Consider the following 15838-nt stretch of genomic DNA (forward strand, 5'->3'; position numbering starts at 1 on the left):
GAAAATTTCATTTCGAAAGGTTGAAAATAATAAATTGATTTCGGTTATGGTACCGGCTTATAAGTCGTGACACCACATTGCAACCCTCAATTTAGGGTCATATTAAAGAACATCATTAGATGTCCCTCGTCCTAAATTTGACAATTAAACATGAGTTTTTGAAACACACTAGTATGAAGCTCTCTATCCCCCCCCCCCCAAATTAAAGATAGGTAGAGGAAAGCATAAAGCTGACAAATATGACATCCCTGTAGGAATTTCAATAAGTTGTATCATAAGGACAACTGGATTTGCTAAAGGAGTTTGTAAGAGTGCAATTGTAACCCCGCTTGAACTAGGTTGCTTTACTAGGAGAAAAGGAGCACTAGAGCTTCCTCCTCCTAATGGACTGTTTGTGGTACTAGGGTACTAAGACCTCTCGCTCGTAGGGGTATCGAGCTACTACATTGAGGGGAATACCTCCTAAGGATTTCAACCTGTCGTCTAGTCCCTGCGGCTCTTTCTTCTTTTTGAATCTCTGATTCATAGTATTTATTGAAAAATAATGGGTCTATCTCAATGCTCTTTGGCATAAACGGGCTAACTAGTCCCCAATTAACTAAGATTTAGGAACCGCCACTTATTAGTAGCTCCCTCCCAACAAATTAGCACCACCTATTTGGACAAAAAATGGATCCGATGCTAGCTCTAGAGCTTTAGTTAAGCCTCCTATACTAAGCCAAATAACCCCATAGCCTCACGGCCAGGAGCGTATAAACTGTTGAGGAGGCCAGACCTACAGGCCGGAATTGGTCAGGTGCTGGACAGTATGAAGGTGTTAGAGAGGATGATCAGTATGAGGAAGTAGGAAGTAGCTTCAATGATGTAGATGGTAATCGTGGTGGCTCGGAATCGGCGTGGACTTGAACATCCCTCTTGGGAGTCAGAGTTGCGAGCAGGCTGGATAGCACAATCTCAATAGCAGAGGTGCAGATGCTGGCGACGAGCATGTCTCGCTCTCACCTCCCGGCAGTGGAAGCAGAAGCATAGATTGGTTGCATGTGCCTACTCGCTCTCTCTCCAGATTTTTACCTTCAGACTCTTCCATAGAGAGACTCTCTGCTTGTGGCCGAGAGAGAAAGGGACACGGACACAAAGGCTCAAGGAGAGATGGAGATAAAGGGAGGCATGCTCAGAGGCCCTGGCGGAGAAGGGATGCACATGCCAGCACTGCGGTGGAAGAAGTTGACCGTCACAACAGCAGTCGCTCCGACATTCTAATGCCATGGATGCGGGATTCGTCCAGCCTCACCAAGACCGGTGCTCCAGCCAGCCTTTGAGAGAGGACCTGGGTGCTATATATAGACAGACTATATATAGCTAACATAGACACTATGAATAGATTTATTAAAAGAATGTATTTGTAGATAGAATCTCTAATTTTTAGTCCAACATTATACCCTTTTCCACTCCAAGCATAGAGAGTTTCAAAATGTATAGGTGGCAAGCACCTTCTAACAAAACCAGAAAGAGCATCCCCTAGCTTATCGATGTGGCCCCTCTACGACTCTCCTACATCTAAAGGATTGGCCTCAGATGCACCATCTCAACATATAACACATACACACAAAGTCTACTCTTCATAATATTCATCTTAGGAGAGAGTATATTTCTCACCAAATCAGACCCAAGGAAATGAAACCTAGACCATAGGGAGCCTCACATTCATTGTTGGTCAATAATTTGAAACTAAGTGCTATGCATCCAAGAGATAGTTCTCTTTACACCATGTCGATACAATGCAATGCAAAGTAATAGATTTTGAGTGCAGAAATAGATCACTTAAATGAAATCAACATTGTAAATATGCTCGAACATTCTTTCCATGATTTTCCTTCACTAATGACTTTGTTGGGATGAGAAGGCATAATCGGACTACTCTATGCCACTGTACCTCTCAATACTTAAAACCCCCTTTCTCCCTACCATTTAGTTTTTAGCTTGCAATGGGTAGGTTAAGAGGTGTTTCTACGTATGTTTCTTTATAATAAAAGTAATAAATATACATTAAAACATGCAAATGGAGGTAAATCAAGGTGAATTCTTATGCTTCACCTCCATTATACTTGCACAAACACAATCCTAATTTTTCAAAAAAAATTATATTAAATTTTTAAAATATATTTTCTTTGTCTCAAAACCTATTTTTTGGTTTTTTCTTATTTTTATATAAAATGATGTATTATTTTATTTCCCAAACTCAAGAAATTAATTCAAACTCTAATCCATAATCACATTTAATATCATCCCATATGAACTTGATTTGATTACTCGAAACCAATAAAAATATCATTCTTTCATTTAAAATACGTATTTTGAGTTTTAAATAATCAATAACTCACAATTATGCATATGAGTTCTACAATTTGTAGTTCATTCCCCTTAAAAATATCACAACCAAGCTTCAACCAAATTCTCATCACATATGAACATGATTTGCATCATGAAATGTAAAAAAGAATCCAAATTTTCATTAAAAAAGAGGCTTATCACCAATTTTTCTATTTCGGGTCTTCGAAGAAGGAGCAATCTGGGAGAATTCTGAGCAGGTGTTCTATAGCTTTACCCCCCTTTCAGAGCCAACGGAACCATCAGATTTGTGGTCTTAGAGAGTAGTAGAGAGGAAGCTCATGTTTGGTGTACGTTTTTGGTCTACCATGGAGCTCTAAGAGATCTAATGCTTGGAGATTGCTTGCAAGTAGTCATAGACAAGGATTTTGTTTATCTTCCTAGGTTCTATCAATACATAATGCTTTGATTCATTGAGCTTTTTTTTAATCTTGTGTACCTCTTATCTATTCTTTTTCTTCTCTTCTATCTCCTATTCTCTACTTCATTCTCTCTCTTATCCTTGGTGGATATGACCTTCCGACTAAAACCCCTCTAATAGCACTTACCTTGTTTGAAACCTAATGATCTTGCCTTGCCTTCCTTCACAAATATAAAGCCTATCTCCTTTGGCAAACAAGAGAAATAAGAAGAAGGAAAATAAGAATAGAATGAAAATCTGAAGAGAGGAAGGGAAATAATAATAAAATGAACTCACCTTCATGTGTGTTAAGAAGAATTATAGGGGGTGAGGAATCAAATGTTATTTCTCTATTAAAGATCTTAAGTATGATATCTCTCACATGGGATTTCATGGTCTCATCTTCTATCATGTCTGTGACATAATGCTTCCTCAAGCTGTCTCTCAATGTGTTTTTTAAGAAAACAAGGATTCAAATTGATTCAAAAAGAAGAAAAGTCTTATTAAAAAGGTTTTTGAGTATAAGAATGAATTGGCATTTCCACATATGTTCTATGATCCCTTTTACTTGAGTATAAACACGCTTGTAGCCTGTCATGATTTGCTATATATGCATTTGATTGAAATTTTAGGAGCCAAGTAATACTCCAATTTTAAATGGGATGTTCCATGGTTTTTTAAATGTCCCCATAAAAGTGTGCTCCCAGCGCTACTCCAATTTTGCTATAGTAAATATGGCAAGTTGCCATGCATTTTATAATGCTATTTCCACATGCTTTGTGGAAACCTTTTGATAAGAAAAGTATAATATGGCTTCAAAATTTTCATATTTTCATGAATTATACAATTCAAAAACTTACCATTTTAAATATTTGGCTCAATTCATTTCCTCTATAATTGTTGTTGTATATTACCATTCAACATCTTGTTAATTCAAGCTATGCGATTGTGTGTAGTGATCTTTCATAATGTGTGGATTTGATTTGTAAAAGTAATGTCCAATAATAGCACAATAAAGGGGGAGGGGAGTGGAAAGAGGAAAACCCAAAGGTTGCTAGTTGTGAAATTGTTTTGTAAAACTAGTAGCTTTTGGTTTATTTACCCTATGAGAGACATATTAATGACACTGTAAAAAAGAACATAAAAATTGTAGATGCAATGCATATTTAATTATGTCAAAACTACTAATAAAGTTTTGGATAAATCACATTATAATATCCACAAAAAATTGTGTTTCATCTTTTGTAAAGTATATGCAAAATTATACGTGGATCTATTGATGCAATATGTAACATTACAATAGATGTGCCCATTAGATTTTTTTACAGTCCAAGAAGGTGTCAATCAAGCTATTTGTGGACAAAAATCTTTGTATGAATCCTTACAAAACCTTATGTATTACATATCCCCAAGCTACTTATATATATTGTTCATAGTCACCAAGTCATTTTAGAAAATCCACAAGCCATAAAGCATCTCTATAATGCCCAAGCTATCTATGCATGTTGTCCATAACATGGATGCATCAGATTGTCACTTGATTGGCATTCTCCATGTTATAGCATTGGTAGTTAAAATATCTCAATTGATATTCTTTTTCAATCTTCATTAGGATCTTCTTGTACATGCATATGACCTATGATTGAAAACACAAAATTAATATGTAGAATTGTGTGCACTAATGCATTTTGACAATAATTCACATGTAGTCATCACTCATATACTCCCAATGCTTATACAAAATTTGAAAACCTATTCACTTTTGAGGTGGAGATTTTGATGGGAAAGAGTTAGTTTGCAAAGTGTATACTAGTTATTTTATAAAGTAGGCTTGCAAAGATGAGCCACTAACTAAATGGTTGAATTAACCTCATTCCTCCAACTCAAATTTTTTTTACTAAATAAATATTTAAGAAACCTTGTTGAATTAACATACTTTGTAAGAATCTTGTTACACTAAATCAATTGAAACTAGACATTATAATATATCTCTACTCAAACTCAATGCATTGTATCAAATCAAAGGAGATATTGAAAAAAATCTCAACATAATCCAGCAAGTTGCCTTTAAGAAGTTAGAAGTTTCTCAGAACATTGATGTAGTACATCAAGTTCTCTATATTCTTAGGAAAATTTCTTTCTTGGGTGACCAAACATGTTTAATATATTCACTATAACTTGATGCATTGCATCAAGTTGATCTAGTTTTATCATGACTCATTGCATCAAGTCGTTCTTTTTGGAATCTTTTGAATCCTTTGACATGCAGATCTTATCAAGTGCATGTAGTCCAACCTAGATTACAAGGAAAAATGATGTGAATATTGTCAAGAAACAGGATCTGTCGTCCTTTGATTCATTTGATCCCAATACTTTAGAGGATATTAAAGGTTCTCTTAATGATGTAGAGGTGCAATCATCAATAGATGTAGATCACTCATACTATCAGCATCACAAATCATCTAAATATATTTCATGCATGCAATAATGATGTGGTGGTAAAACAATTATCCAAAAGAATAGAAGAAGTTATGGTATGGAGCATGCTAGGTTACTTGTAAGTGATACAAAAATCAAATATGCATTACAATGTGATTGTTGCTAAAAGAGTTCTCTTGCTACATATGGTTATCAAAAACTAAAGGCACTTTCACATTGTTATTTTTCTTTGATGTAAAATCAATAGGATGCTTTTCTTCTTCAATATTGATACTATGGGTATGTGGAAAGTTTGAGTATTATTTTTTTAGCACAATGATTTGAAGGACAATATTTTAAATATGCTTCAGTCTCATCTTAAAAGAGTCAAATGTTGAATGTCTAAGTATGATTGAGCCAAATGTTACCATTGGTCCTCTAGGCAAGGTTGCACTTTCTTGGATGGAAATGTTCTTTAAGGCACATTGTGAAGTTAGATCAACATCAAGGAGGTTGCATCTTGCATATAATTTTACTAGGAGACTGAACTATATTACATCTACAAGCAAGTTATGCTTCAAAATGTAGACAAGTTTGTGAGCTATCCACACTTCACTAGATTGTGAAAGTCATTCTTTAGCAATGTATCAATCCCTTGGGCAAGTTACTATATGTGTATCCTCTAAATCATGTGAATTCAAGGCCTATTTATAAATACCCTTATCTATGAATTTTTCCTAAATAAAATATAACCCTTTTCTATTCAATCTGTAAATAACCCCTTTATATTACACCCTTATGTATGCAAAAAATGTATAAAAATGGTATTTTAAAAATACCTTATTTTGAACCTACGTGATGCACACATATATTCATGAGTAACTTACATGAGATGAATCCCAAGGAAAGCTAGAATGGGAGAATATCTCAGAGTATATAGCATCTATAGAAATTTAAAAGCTCAATGAAAAAATGCAAGAGATGATGAGGAGCTTCTGATGGCAAAGGAAGCACTACAAATTCATTGGGAAGAGCAATCAATAGAGAGAAAAAAGGCCATGCAACATAAGCCTAAGTATTTTTCTATACTAGAAAGATATATTGGACCTACATTGATGGTATAGACTAGAAAGAGTCACACTTACCTCCTTTCTTCATCTTCTAAAGGATGTGAGTAAAGAAACTCTAGTTGAAATGCACTTAATGGGATGCCTTGTGTACCATGGAAGAGTTCATTCTAGAGTATTCTTTACTTATCCAAATGTTCATAATGATCCTAATATTATGATCACAATTTTGAGCATTTTACTATTTGGTTGGAAGGGTGCTTTAGCACTTATACTTTATTTGCAGTTTTGGATAACATAAGAGAGAATAAAAATCAAATAGTTCTACGCTACCTCAACATGCTTGTACACATGTGGATATTTCAAAAGGTCAAAGTGAATTTTTTGATGGTGATTAATAATGGGTAATTCGCTATATGTATACCCTCTATATCACGTGCGTTCAAGGCCAATTTATAAATATCCTTATCTATGAATTTTTTATTAATAAAACATAACCCTTTTCTATTCAATCTATAAGTAGCCCCTTTACACGGGACCCTTCTGTATGTAAAAAATGTGTATTTTATTTTTTTAAAATCCCTTATGTTGAATCCACGTGATACATACATATATTTATGAGTGACCTCCCCAGGTGATTAATACACATGATCATACTGATTAAATGTTCAGCACATCTTCTAAGTGAGTATCTCGACACATTGCTTTTAGCTTGTTTGAAATGATATGTCATATAGGATGCTCATACATCAAAACCAGTTGTCAAACTTTTTGCACATGGATCAAAGGAAAAAAAGGTAAAATCTTTGCACAAGTTAAATAACCTTAGCTTTCAACATGCATTTCTAATAAAGAGGAAAAAGAAAGGTAGTAGATTACATCTATATAAAAAGCCAATCTCTTTCAATAACGAGTGATTACATCTATATAGAAAGCCAATCTCTTTCAATAACGAGTGATTGCCTTCAAGGGGACTTAAATTCTTGGAGATATATCCCAGATACTATAATGCTTGTAGTAAAACAAAAACCCTTGGATTCCATCAAAGAGGGCAAGAAGGCATGTAAGAAGGGACAAGAGATTGACTATGCCAAATGTATACAAGAACAAAGGCAATTAATTAAGAAAGCAACAAAGTATGCAAGCACATTGGATGGGACCTCGTGGGATTATTTTTTCCAAGACCAAGAGAAAATACTTACAAAAATACAAAATGATGATTGGCATCGAACAAAACCTTTTGCATGGCCTAAAAGTTTGAGTACTATAAATCCTCTTGCAAGGAGCAATGTACAAATGTCAGAGGAGATCCAAAAGTCCTTACATCCTAAGGAGCAAGAAATGTATATTGGTAATAGAATATCTAGAACAACAACTGAGAAGCTACAAGAAATATGGCAGGGTGATATTAATGATATTAAGGTGGGATCACCATTGGTTGAGGATAATGAGATGGGTCATCCATTTTGGATAGGAAAAGTTTTGGAAGTTAAGAAGGATGATACTTTAGGTAAGATATGCTCCATAGAAGTACACTAGTTTCAAACAAAGTATAAGGATGCACTTGCCGGTAAATACACACTAGACATGAACACTACCAAAAATCCTACAACAAAAAAAAGCAACAAAAGTCAAGCCAATGCACAAGCATATTAAAACTTGATAAGGTGGATAAATTACTATATGATCTTTTCCTTACAACAACTGGACATTCCAAGAAGTCAACTGTTGCAATTTACAAAGAGAAAGTTCTTTGTTTGTAGAAAGATGATGATGATGTCAACATGATAATGAGCCTAGAAAAACAGGATGTACTAGAAGTAGAGCCAAAAATTTGGAAAAACAAAGTCTGCATTTAGATAAAGGCAATGCTATTGTTGATAGTAGAGAAGAGGATGCATAATTTAGCTCAAAAGGTGCATGGACAGAAGCTAATGATACTGATGGTGTAATACAAGAGGAAGATAAAGAAGAGTGAATGCCTTACAAAAATAAAATTAATCAAGTTTTTTAAATCTCTTGTTGTTGAAATATCTATTATTTTTTCAATTAGTATAAATTTGGTAAATGTTTTAAAATCTTGCTAGCATGTGTATGTGGAGTCTTGATGAATAGTAAGTTTTTTGTGATGGATAAAAATTGTATGCTTCTCTTATGGTCCCCTTTTAAATTTTCTTTCAAAATATAGGTGCCTTACAAGGTGCCAAATATGATACTATTCAAAAAGTTTACTCATTTTTATATCAAGTTTTCAAAAGATTGACTAAACAATGTGTGATTTTGAATTAGAATATGAAAAAAAGGTAGTTGTTTAGGGAGTCTTTGGAAATATTTCAAATGTACCTCTGAAGATGAAATATTACCCAAAAGGTTTGTAAGTGTGTTTGTAGTGGACCTTATGCTATATGAAGGGCATTTGCATGGAAAAGAGTTAGTTTGCGAAGCATAGAGTAGTTATTTTATAAAGTAGTCCAACAATGATGAGACACAAACTAAATGGTTGAATGAACCTCATTCCTCCAACTCAAAATTTTTCCACCAAAGAAATACTCAAGTAACAAGTATGTTTGGTATAATAGTCCAATCTTACTCTAATAAAACTTTAACAATGGGTTCAACTATTTAAATCAAATGTGTTGAAGTGCTTATCCACTATTTACAACAAATTTGAAATATGTTTTCAATTGTTCAAATCTTCAACGATCATCAATTCTGAGGATAGTCGGTAATAATGTGTTGATGCAGCTTGTGGATACTTTTGAGGATGGCCATTAAGGTTGCGTCAAGAAGTGGATTTTTGTTGGTTGCTCTCTCCCAGTGACTCGTGAGTCTCTATCACATGGCCAAATTATGTCTGCATCACATAGCACCACACAATGTGTGGTGCTGTCTTCTTGAGGCAGTGTTCACCTTTGACGATTCAATATTTATTGTCATATGTCTGATATCATTTGTGCTTTATATGTCTGATATCATTTGTCCCATGTACACGGTAGGGTACTCATGAATGTGGAAGTTACTAGCAGTGTTCACGAAATTTTTTTTTAATAGGAAATACAAAAACCTTTAGACATGTGTAAATGTAGGTTTTTGTCAATATTTATAATTCAAAAATTTATTACTTAAACGTTTAAGATATTTTACATTCAAATTCAAAATCTAACTATCAATAACCTTGTACCAAATAATCTTACATTCTAAAAAATTTAATTTGCAATATAGAGCTTATCACAAAATGAAGTGATTTTGTATTATAGTTGGCATCCTGAATGACAAACAGGGATCCAAGATAATAGAGAGTGAGTGAATGAATCACACAAGGTAGCTTTATTCATACTACAAAAAGAAGCTACTATCTTGAAGCTATATCAAGTGCATCCTAGAAGCTTAACTATTGTCTTTCGACATTGGATGAGTCACATAGTCCCCATACAAATTTTCTTATACAAAGTAAGATATGCAAATGTCCCAAAATTCCATGTTAGGAGTCATCTTCAAGCAAAAAAGCATCATCTGCACATAAAAAAGAGAGGCTACGTGAGCTTCAAAACACCTTTTTAAATATCTCAAAAGTGTATAAAGAGAATGGCAAGACTCAACTCCTTAAGTAGGAGACGAAGAAGCCAATCAGTGAGCAAGTCCACACCTGCAAAACACATAATTTTAAAGCTCAAACATAAGTAAAAGTTACATAAGTATACTTTAAAATAACATGAATTTAAATATAACAAAATATAGAGCATTAAAAACCTTACAAATTAAGGTTGAGGAGCACCATAGATATGCCTTGATGTTTTGCAAATTTTCCATGCTTCAATTGCTTTGGTAAAGTCCATTTCTGGTAGAGTACCACCCTCAATAGAAATCATCATTAAAGCTTCCATATGTGCTATATCAAGCTGATTTCTATTGCATGTCTTTATTAGGTTTTGAATGGAAAAGCCTCTTTCACAAATGGCAGTGCTTGAACACTACAATAATGCAATTTGATTAAGCTTTAATAAGTTTTGATACTTCTCGCATAGCACTGGATTGAAGCTAATTCGAGTCCAAGTATCTTTTAAAGCTAGGTTTTTCCAATCCAAGGAACCTTGAACTTTGAAAATCTGAAATTCCCTCCTCAAGCTCATACCATCAATCACACCTTCATATACATGACTATCAATTGTTTTAGGAGATACATAAAAGTTAATCAAGGCATTCACTTCTTCAATCCCATACATCTTAAAAAGTTGTCCAACGAGGAAGGAAGAGGGACATAATATGTTTAAGTTCTTCAATATGGAGTTGTCTTCAAATCTCTCTCTCAAAGCAGTCAACAATTGAGAGCAATACTCTTTTTGAAAAGTAAGAGCAATATGCAAATCAGTCCCTATCACATATCTTTGTAGCTTCACACCACAAAAACAATCACCTTTTGTAGATGACCTCAAAGATGCCAAGTGACCGGTCTTAGAGCCATAATTAGGAATAATAGGATATCCTTTGCTATCATGATTCCAAGCATTAACATCCACATATGGGTCAACAATAAACTCTAACTCAATGGCCCCAATAGCAACATTAATAATACTAGGAACTGTTGTGACATCCACAAAATCACTCTGAAATATATAGCTCAAATGTGATACATGTTCCAACAAATCAACAAGAAAATGTACACTGTAGACAAACTCAAAGCATGACACCAGCTCTTAAAGAGATGGATTTTGAACGCGCAGAAATTCCAAAAGTGACTCAATAACTTCGCAAATGGTTTGAAGAACTTTGTGCTGGCTTAGCCATTTGATCTTATGAATGTTCTTTACATGAAGTGTAGAACAATCAAACTCTTGCTCTAATTGTTCTAATATTTTTAAATGTGAAGGACTTGATTTTATGAAGGTACAATTTCATTAAGAATCATATCTACTTTGCGTGCATAATCACTTCCCCTCATTGCATCACCTACACATAGATGCACTCGATGTGCAACACAATAGATTGCAGTAAGAAATGGACTACCTTTTTTCAACATAGTAGCAAGGCCATTTTCTTTTCCCACCATTACTGATACACCATCTGATCCAAAACTAACCATCTTTGGCACATCAACTCCATGTTTTACAAAAAATTCTGAAAGCAACGCCTATAATCCTTTTGGTGACTTGTCCTATACTTCTAGCAAACCAAGAAAAGAAACATGTGGCTCATGTCTCCACATGTAGCTGACATACATAATAATATGCGAAGTAGTTGCGACATCCGTAGACTCATCTACATATAGCCCAAAGAAAGAAGATTGCTTTACCTTGTCCATAAGGTCATTTTTCATGGAATCAGCAATAAAAGACACAAACATGGTTGCACCCTTGTCATTGTTACACATGTATTCTGGAACATTTTCAGCACCACAACAACGCAATAGTTCCAATTGTGGACCAAATTTCAAAAAAGACATATTATGCTTTTGCAATGAAATAAGCTACTTTGAACAAACATAGCACACTATCACCTGCATTATCTTGCTGTATTTGTAACCCATTTTCAAATGCCTTTTGATTGTGTCCTTGCACATAAGCTGTAAACTTATATGCCTTGGAGTCTGCATGTTGCTTTATCGCACTAAGTTGAATATTAATGGACCCAGTAGTGCCATACTCACTTTTACACTTCTTATGATTTTTGCATATGTTACAAAACACTCTTCCTAGTGATTTATCAAAACATGCTCACTCAAAGAGAACTACCCAAGATTCATTCCATGTACATCTTGGCTTTTTAATACGAATTGCCTCTTCCTCACCCACATTTTCTGCAATACATGCATCTACCTCCGAGGTACTACCATTGCTTTCAACATTTGAGTACTTAGAGTTCTCTACTTTCATTGATGTAAAGCCTGGTATAGTTAAGAGTGATGTTTGCATTTGATTGTTTTTCTACTGATTATCTTTCATTTTTTGCAATTAAATAAAAGAAAATTAAGATTGCTATTATTTTTATTTCAATAGTTTACCCATGCGTATTAAGGCCTCCTCATAAGATCATTGGAGACCATTGTAAAAGGGGTGTAAGTTACTATACAAACCTTTTTTCACAAACACATGGAAGTAGACAAATATACATCTTCTATCACTTGTCTCTACATTATTTGTGAATCATACCTAAGATTTCAAATGTAACAATAATTATTAACTCCCTAGGGCGACGTTAGTATATTCAGTACTAGAGATGGATGAAATTAAAATTGCTTTTATTTTTATTTCAAAAGTTAACCCCATCAATATTAAGGCCTCCTCATAAGATCATTGGAGACCATTGCAAAAGGGGTGTAAAATATGTAAACCTTCTTCCACTTAGATTAATGGATAACTAGCAACATTCTCATCAAGCTTTTCCCTTCTTTTATTTATTTTCCTGGTCCACCACCCTCCGTCCCAGTTAAACACACATTTGTATACCTAGCAATCACATTACAAAGTCTTTCTCCTACAAGTAGATGCATCCCTCCCAATCTTCTTAGAAAGTGTGTTACTCCAAAGATGTAATGTTCTCAATTATTGAAGGTGTCGACCTCCAGGTTGACTTTAGATTCCATTTCAAGCTCTTATATTGCATAGAAGAACAATTAAGCTTAAACGGGGTGGGCTTGGCCAACCTTGTCAAGGGAGACACAAATTTACATGCAAATAGGATGAGAAAATAATTGAGAAATGAGATTTACTTTCCAAGAGGAGGCAGTGCTGCTTGGTGTCATTGGAGGAGGAAAAAGCACCACCTGCTGGCGCCCGCCCTGAAGGAGGAGGAGGAAGCGCCCGCCGCTCTGATGAAAGCGCCGCTTGATGCCCCGCCTGTGCCCGCCTCGATTACCACCCTAGACAAAGTATGTCGCCAAGGTCTAATGCCTGCCTGGAAGCCCGCCAAATATTATTTTAAGTGCCAGTAATTTGTATCCTATTTTTTATAAAATTCACTAAACCTTTTACTTAAATTTTTAAAGGTAATTTGTTAAAATGTACAATTCATTTTACATTAAACCTCGGTTTTTCGTGAACACTCGTTACTAGCATGTCTGTACAAAGGGCCATACAAATCGTTGAGTGGTGAGATTCAGAACGTGCGTGGAAAGTTAAAACATGATTTAAGTCCTCAAAGTACTGCTGACATTTAAGGCTGCGGCACCGGCGAGGACAGAACAGATCATTTACATATCGATCCTTATTCTGGCTGCAGCTGCTGATGGCACTGGTTTTGACGATGTGCTGCCACGCTGCTCGAGGTAGCCGCCGTAGATGTAGGAGCAGAAGCCCCAGAAGGAGAGGGCAAGGGCGATGCCCTTGAGGGCGTCGAAGTGGTCGCCGAAGAAGACGAGGGCGAGGAGGGGGAGGGCCGGGATCATAGCCGTCATGAGCACGCAGGACATGAGGGACGACGCCGCAAATATCACCCCCACGCCGCCCACGAAGTAGAGCTGCCAGGCCACAGCGGACCACAGCAGCGTCATGGCGTACTTCGTCGGCCCCAGGTTGAAGGCGTGTATCGCCTCGCGATGGATGGCTTTGAGATCTCCTGCGGCCCACATCCCGATCAGCGACACCACGGAGGCCACGATGGAGATGGCCACCTGCAGCAGAACATGCAATCTCGTTCTCTCTCAGTCGACTTAAGTTAAAGCGTCTTCACTCACTTGCGAGGTAGCTTATATGCTAACCTACTTAAAGCGTCAACAACAAATAATACGTACCTGGACCTCCATCACCACCACGAAGCTGCGCTGTGCCTGCCGACCTCCTACTACGCCTTTCACGTACAGCAGCTCGATCAGCGGCAGCAGCAACGCAAACAGGGCCGACGCCGCAATGGTCGTCACGAACCCGACCGCGTACTGCACTTCCGTCACGCCCGGTGGCCGGTCCGTCGGCCCCGCGCTCACCCCCATGAGCACCGTCCCGGCCGTGATGCACACGACGCAGTTTACCACGGACGCCGTCACGCGCTGTCGCACCAGTGCCACCGTGAACAGCGCGTTGAACGCCAGCTGACTCGACGACACGATCGAGTTGGTGCTGACGGACAGGTATGACAGGCCCCAGGAGTACAGCAAGTTGTCGAAGGCAGTCATGCAGCCCAGGGCCGCATAGATCATCGCCAGCGGCGTCAGCGGCGGCCTTAACCCCTGCCACTTGTAGCACACCAGCAGGACCAAGGCTATTACCGGCCAGCCCGTGCTCTCTATCCAGGTGTAAAGCCACCTCCGTGTGCCCCCGTGCGCGAAGTAGAGCCGCCCCAGCAGCGTGCCCGAGGACAGGCCCAGCACTAGCGCTATGCTGCTCACTGTCATCAGCACCCAGAAGCCTATCCCTTTCGCGAACAGTACTGTCCTGCATCTCCAGCTCGTCGACCGTGGGTCCTCTGGCGGATCCCTGCCGCTCATCCCTCTTTCGCAATTGTCTTCTGCAGTTTGATACCACCAGTTGTCAAATACGAGAAAGAAGCCGCAGTGCCAAGTGGCAATAATCAATCTTCTTGACAGATATTAATCAAAGAAGATAACACAGTGGCAACGCTCAAACAGCCGCTCCGACCAAATCACATTAACATGAACCGACAGCATTACGGCGCACAAGAATATTCTAACGGCATCTAGTACCCTGAGTTATATTTTCTTTTTCAGCTGTGGCGGCCCACTGGGCGATAGCTTATATTTCTGTCAGTGCAAGCAACAGTCTTATTAATAGAAGCGCACAACATAAAATTAACGACGGACAAGCATATCATGAATAATAAGAGAGCTGATCACGGTATACAGTGCCCGTCTGGTCTCTTACCACGTTGCTCTAGCAGAGACTCCCCCATCACCACGACTTGCTCATCCGGCCGCTTGAGAGGAGACGTGGACTGCTGACTTTCTGGCTTACGGACTCGACCTCCAAAGAAAGAGTGCCCATCGGTCGTAAAGGGGTAGACCGTAGAGGGAGTGGGACTTTAGGACTGGAAGCGAGAAAAGCTTTCAAGTTTCCTCGGCGGATCGAGTCCCGACCGTCTCAGGCAACAAGCCGAACCTATTTATAAGCTCAATATTGCGCACATGACCCTCATTCTACTATGTGGGAGTCGGCCGGCTGACAACAATGTCAAAATACGTGAGAGCTACAGTTTCATTAATACGAAGTGCCCTGCCACTCCCCATTTTCTTAGAAAATACTAGAGTAGCTAGATACTATGGTCTAGGTTTTGTTGGGTGCATACACGCTCAACGCTCATCATCGTCTTGTCAAAACATTATTCGTGATGCACTCTCTCTACACAAAGTCACCTTTCTCCTATGTGTTTTTCAATATGTAACTATTGCTTTGTTAAATGATATCAAAAGACTTTATAATTTTGGAGGTGAATGTGAGTAGTGAGTTGAAATAGCTAAGCATGTGGCTTCTTGAAAGTTTACTTCTTATTATTAATAAAGCTGTCAAATGACTTTTCTTCATCACATTGTATTCTACTTTTCTTATAGAGATAGGAGTAGACGAAATGACACATCACTTAGACTTTGTAGTGTCCAGACAAAAGATAAAAATAAGAAAAA

The 15838-nt window shown here is 37.4% G+C and overlaps 1 pseudogene; it reads right to left on the reverse strand.

The window, feature by feature from the left end:
- Positions 1 to 13459: 13459 nt before the first annotated feature.
- On the reverse strand, positions 13460 to 15108 carry LOC148010061 (purine permease 3 pseudogene; annotated as a pseudogene).
- Positions 15109 to 15838: the final 730 nt, after the last annotated feature.

This window comes from Lygodium microphyllum, chromosome 30 (genome assembly GCF_053477565.2).
Source record: "Lygodium microphyllum isolate KBCC chromosome 30, Lygodium_microphyllum_v1.1.10, whole genome shotgun sequence".
NCBI lineage: Eukaryota > Viridiplantae > Streptophyta > Polypodiopsida > Schizaeales > Lygodiaceae > Lygodium > Lygodium microphyllum.